Here is a 6896-nt window from a genome sequence, read left to right on the forward strand (position 1 = left end):
ACAAGATGTCAGAACCTCCATCTGAAAAACAGAAGCAAGCACCTCATCCTATGCAGTGTATGAAAGACCCAGTAAAAGCACTTAACTGTATCTGCAAAGGCGATTAAAATTATTGATACATGAGTTTACACCAGTGGGTATGTACTGGTGTCACTTTTCAGGTCAGTGTTTATACACGCATATGATCAAATTCAACTGTTCTTTCCTGTAAAGTCTAATATGATGCCTGTAATCAGTTTTTGTTGACACTGTCATGGAGGTGGTAATTCAATCCTGTGTATTAGCACTGCGGTCATAGTTAGAGATAATGTACTGAACTGCGTTACATTTAGAGGTATTCCTAACATGTTGACCACCTCATTTATGTAAATATGGAGGACAAAAAATAGAAACACCTTTTTGATATAATTGAGTCCACTACAACACCACCTTTAATTATAACTTCAATAATAAGCATGTGAATTGACATATTTATGAATTAGTCAAAAATAAATTAAGGTAGACATTATGGCAGGGCTGTTGTGTTGGACTGCTGTAGATTGTACAGGTGCAAGTAATAAAGGTTGATACTGAGTGTAGATTAGGGCAGCAACCAACAATTATTTTCATTATTGATTCATCTGTCCCTTATTGTCAGAAAATAGTGGAAGATTTGAATTATAACACAAAGATATTCATTTTAAAATTATATAAAAGAGAGTAATTCTCACATTTGAGAGTGTAGAACTAAAAAAGGTACAACTAACAAATAAATTGTTGGTTAGAAATTAAAGATTAATTAGTCTAATTGAAATAATAGTACAAATAAACAACTATTGCAGCTCTAATATAAACCGGTTTAAAATGCACTGCGTTTTTTACTTTTAAAAACATACCTTCATCCACCTCGTTAACTCGTTTCCTTTTTCTCTGTGGGACACTCCCAGAAGTCGACGTGGGACTTTTACCTATGAAAGATAACCATGGTTAGATATTAGTGCTCTGTATTCAAAAATCCTAGTACAACAACTTATGTTAAGTAAAAGAGAGTTTGTACAAATACTACTCTAGATCTACTCATGTACCTGAACTGATAACGGCATAACTAGAGTATATTTACAGTTATAATTTCGTCATGCCACTTATATAACATCTACCCAAGTTCTTATTAAGCTAATAATGGTGTCCGATTTCAATTTAATGCCTTTTTGTGAACATGAAGGGTCTCCTTAGGAGGAGCTGCTAGCTAGGCTATGTGTCCCATTTAATCCTATGGGAAAAGATCGTTGCTACACTTTCTGCATAACTTTCGTATATTTACAGTTTGAATTTTGTCATGCCACTTATAGAACATCTACCCCAATGTCTTTTAAAGCTAACTATGGTGTCCGATTTCAATTTAATGCATTTTTGTGAACATTAGAAGTTTCGTTAGCTTCGTTAGCTAGCTAGCTAGCTGCTACTGTCCCTTCAGTGCTAGCTTTGTGTAGAGATCACGGCTAGTTAGCTCCAATTTCGGCATAACTAGTATAGTTACAGTTTGAATTTCGTCACACCACTTATATAACATCTACCCAAGTTCTTATGAAGCTAATAATGGTGTCCGATTTCAATTTAATGCATTTTTGTGAACATGAAGGGTCTCCTTAGGAGGAGCTGCTAGCTAGGCTATGTGCCCCATTTAATCCTATGGGAAAAGATCGTTGCTACACTTTCTGCATAACTTTCGTATATTTACAGTTTGAATTTTGTCATGCCACTTATAGAACATCTACCCCAATGTCTTTTAAAGCTAACTATGGTGTCCGATTTCAATTTAATGCATTTTTGTGAACATTAGGAGTTTCGTTAGCAAGCTAGCTAGCTAGCTGCTACTGTCCCTTCAGTCCTAGCTTTGTGTGGAGATCGCGGCTAGTTAGCTCCAATTTCGGCATAACTAGAGTATATTTACAGTTTGAATTTCGTCACACCACTTATATAACATCTACCCAAGGTCTTATAAAGCTAACAATGGTGTCCGATTTCAATTTAATGCTTTTTTGTGAACATTAGGGGTTTCGTTTCAGAGGTCTAAGAGGAGGCTAGCTAGCTCTCATTGATAGAGCTCCATCCAGCCGCAGCTCTATCAATGGGACTCACGGACAAGAGGCGTTTAATTCCCCGATCGTTTGTTTAAATAACTCAACACACATATCCATTATGAGATTAACTAGAACCTGTGGTGAGAGATTGCTGGTGTAACAAGCTCACTGACCGCGCTCTCACTCACACACAGCGGCCATTTAGCAGGAAGAGAGGAGCTGCAGGCCCTGGAGCTCTGTCAGGGCAGCGGCGTTTGGTAGTCCATTAACCTAAAAAACAGTGACTTTGCGTGGGTATGGAGTGCCGTGGGCTGCCAGCCGTGACAGAGCTACGTCTACCTCCCAGCAGGCCGGGGTCTGTGAAGGAAGGCAGGCCGGGCGGCGAGGCAGCAACACAGGCAGCTCCGGCCGCTTAACTCCCGACACATAGTCGGACAAAATTTGCAATTAGCCATCAATTTTTCGTAAAACGGCCCATATTTGACCTCTACATAGTTGATTTCTCGCATAAAAAAGTCTCAGAAGTGAATTTAGTGGTAAAATAGCAGATGAACAATGTATACAATTTCTGAGATCTGCGCGACCTATTCAAAGACTAACTGTGCTGAAATAATTTTGCACAACCCACATTAACTGACGTGTGGAAGCTAAAAATAAGAGTTGATAAAATCTTACCTGCACAGAAACAGTTTAAAAGTCGTCTTTTCCTTAGTTGAGTCGCTCCTTCCGAAAGTGTATGGCTGTAGCCTGGAGACCTCCTGTCTCATGCTCCTCCTGTCTCATGCCTCAGCTCTGAGCTTCAGCTCCACTCTGCAGGTGGGGGAAGGGCAGCTTTCTGTGAGAGCAGGTCACCTGCAGGTCACCTGCTCTCTGCAGTGTGTATGGCAGAGAGCGGGGGGCGGCCCCTCCCCCTGATGGGCCATTAATTAAATGTGAGCTGCAGCAGAGGAGAGAACCTCACAATATTCACCTCTGACTCTCAGGCCTGTTTTACAGTCTGCAGGGTTGGAAATCACACAAGATTCACAACTATCACTGCAAAATATGAAATTTAACATTAAAGTTTTGCTCTTAAAAGTAAAGTTTAACCATATATATTATTGTATGTATATCAGTGGTTGAAGAAGTACTCAGACCTTTTACTTAAGTAAAATAGTAATATCTCATTGTATAAATTGTTACAAGTAAATATCCATACTTTCCTCAGTATAAAAGTATTAACACTGAATATGCTTAAAGTCTGAAAAGTATTCACAATGCAACATGGCAAATTTCAGAATAATTATGTTATTGGATTATAATTATTGAAGGATCAATTTGATCTCTTTAATGTTGCAACTGGTAAAGGTGGACTTAATTTTATAAACTTTACATGGGGCTGAGCTTAATTGTCCCTTGGCGTAATCTATACTAGTATATCATTTATTCACTGATTATAGTAAATAAAGATATATCCCTTATAATTGTTGTGGAGTTTAAGCACAAAGTACCGGAATGGTAATTACTTCAAAACTGTACTTAAGTAGAATACATGAGTAAATGTATGGTTATTTTCCATCACTAAACACACAGGGGCCAAACCTTAGAAAATATCTTTCAATATACAACGGTCCAGTTCAGTGCTGCAGCTTAAAAGTGGCTATAGTTAAATGGCCGTAGTTAGTTACATACAGTACATAAGGATGAATGAACAGCTTGTAGTTTGTATGTCTAACCCATGTTTCATCCTTTTAATTTAAATGTTATATTTCTCTCTGTTCACTGTCTATTTATCAATTTAGTTTCACTTTTCACCTTATTGGAACTTGAAGATTTGTCTTTTTAATTTCTCCATATTCAACACATGCTGATCCTCAGTGTTATAGGTTTGAGTTGTTAATTACTTGTGTTAAATTGCTGTTGATGATTAGTATGCAGCAACAACACAACATATGGTGTTATTTTTATAGTGTTCTTTATTTCCTCAGCTTTGAACTGAATTGAAATTAATCAGGGTTCATTTGTCCATGGCAAGGATCCTAAGGTCCATTACATGTGCTCATGATTTACTAGTTTGTAAGCTAATGAAAAGTCAGCTAAAAGCAAAGTAATGTGGATGTAAATTAAAGTGTATAGCTGCAGCCTGGAGACCTCCTGTCTCATGCTCCTCCTGTCTCATGCCTCAGCTCTGAGCTTCAGCTCCACTCTGCAGGTGGGGAAGGGCAGCTTTCTGTGAGTGCAGGTCACCTGCAGGTCACCTCTGCAGTGTGTATGGCAGAGAGTGGGGGGCGGCCCTCCTCCTGATGGGCCATTAATTAAGTGTGAGCTGCAGCAGAGGAGAGAACCAACAATATTCTGCTGTTCACCTCTGACTCTCAGGCCTGTTTTACAGGTTGCAGGGTTGGAAATCACAAGATTCACAACTATCACTGCAGTTCTACTGTAGTACTACTTCAAAATAGTTCAGTGTCTGCACAGGATGTGAGAGGGAGGCCTGCTAGTCTGTCCCACTCAGTTACCTCACAAGGAACACCATACAGGACACTATATAATTAATAACTAACTATAATTCTAACTAATAATAATTCTCTGTGGAGGCAAACATACCAGCCATTGGCTGTCCAAAGTGATGCCACAATTAACTGTTCAAATACAGGAGCTGCCACTTGCTTCAGTAGCCCCTGACCATCAGACCTATTGAGACGTTGTACTTTACTGTACTGTATCTCTGCCCTGTAGGTGCTGGGAGAAATGAAGCTGCATATTCAACATGCATTTTAATAGTGTTAACTGATAAATTTATAAAAGTATTTTTTAAAACACAGTAGCAATACAATATGGTGCTCACTTTGCTATGTGAGCTCTGTTGTGCTACAGTGCTGTCTCCATGCATTCATATAATGTGAGCAGGGACAGCAAACAGTTGGGGTCAACTGAGGCAAGGTAGTCATTTTCTGTAAGGATAAATAATATGTCTATTCTTACTCTTTTGTCACTGTACCCTACAGGAGGGTGCATCAATCATATCTCAAATTCTATTAACTTAAGTTGTGCAAGTGTAGAAGAACAATAGCTAATTGAACTATGGAAGAAAATGAGATGTACTTCAACTCTTTACTCTGCAGATATAATAAGGCTGTATATTTTTGATTAACGCATTTAGTACCAGATTACCAGACTAAGAGTCTACAGCAGCTCTATGAGGCTGTACTATGACAGGTAGAGCAAGGTAACATCTGTACCTGTACAGATGTACCTTCCTCTACCTGCTCTAGTAGTCCCTGGACTAAAGATGAAAAACAGCCTCTTGGCTAACTCTTGTGCATTTATACCAGTGTTTATAATCACCACTGTTCCTGTTAAATAAACCAATAATACACATAAATGCTAACATCAGCATGCTAAAATGCTCACAATGACAAGGCTAACATGCTGATGTTTAGCAGGTTTAATATTTACGGTTTTAGCTCTCTTATTTTAGCATGATAGCATGCTATTAGCACTAACACAGCAGCAATACAACTGAGGCTGATGGGAATGTAATTTTGCAATAATTTGTCATAAACCACAAAAGTATGGACAATCGAAATCATGAAACGTATGTCATAGATGAAAAGTCAGATAATTACAATAGTTACTGCAATATCCTCCTATAATCAATAAACTAGCCCACATTAAGTGTGTTGGGTTTTGTGATGAAATATAATTTTCCATTTCTTGTTTTTTATTCCCAGTTTGATTCCCAGTAATCAAGGCCTAAGAAATGTTAGACATTCATTTGAAACTAAGTCTCTAGGATTTCATATATTCATGTCAATAGATATTACTATTATTTAAATATGATGAAATAGTTTAACACAGTATGCATTATGTATGCCTCCAACATGCATATACCCCAGAATAGTTAAATCACACTAAAGAAGTGTCTGTATTAATATTTAGAAATCAAACAATTCCACTGAATAAATATACTCTTACTAGATATTACACATGTATATGATTGATATAGTCTAACAGATATAAATAAAATGTTTTTATTGATAACCTTGGCAATAGCCAATACATTCAAATTCACTTAGCCAATCAAATGCTTCTATGTGCGCATAGTTTGTTTTTGTTTGTTACTTACTATTGAATCTGTGGATATATCTACAATTGTAACTTGTACTTTACAGTCCACTTGCTTATTACCTGGTTTACTGTTACATGCAGACAAATCAACAGCAGTGCCATGTGTTTTCGTTTCACTATGGTCATCCTCATGGATCCCTGTAGTCCTAAATTCTTCTAATCCTGGTCCAATCCTTACAGTTACCTTTATTATAAATTTCTTACACTGTATTTAATATAATAAACACTTCTGTTGGACATTGGCCTAATGCTAGTGGTAAACAAGGCCTGAAACCAGAGTAATTTAGGTGCAATAAGTGTGTGTTTGGCAGAGTAGCTCGGGTGCAGTACTGTGTGAGCTGGAGGGGGCGCCAGTGCCAGAGTGGCTCGGGTGCAGTAACGTGTGAAGCTGAAGGGGCGCCGTGCCAGAGTGGCTCGGGTGCAGTCACTGTGTGAAGCTGAAGGGGGCGCCTGACTGAAAAAATTGCTCAGATGCAGTACACTGTGTGTAAGATAGGGGGTGACAGAGCAAAAGTGTGTGTATGCAGAAAACGTACACACACCAATTTCTTCTTGCAATTTCTCATTTACTATCTTCTGAGGACCTCTCTGAAACTTTGAGAAAGCATAAAAACAGCCTCGAGGCCATACAGTGCAAATAAGTGAGGACCGGCCTAAAGGTCCTCACTTTGTAAAAGGTCCTCACTCCAAGGCTTAAAAACTCATGCTGGTCCTCACAAAGATAGC

The sequence above is a fragment of the Sander lucioperca genome, chromosome 4, assembly GCF_008315115.2.
Source record: "Sander lucioperca isolate FBNREF2018 chromosome 4, SLUC_FBN_1.2, whole genome shotgun sequence".
NCBI classification, from domain to species: domain Eukaryota; kingdom Metazoa; phylum Chordata; class Actinopteri; order Perciformes; family Percidae; genus Sander; species Sander lucioperca.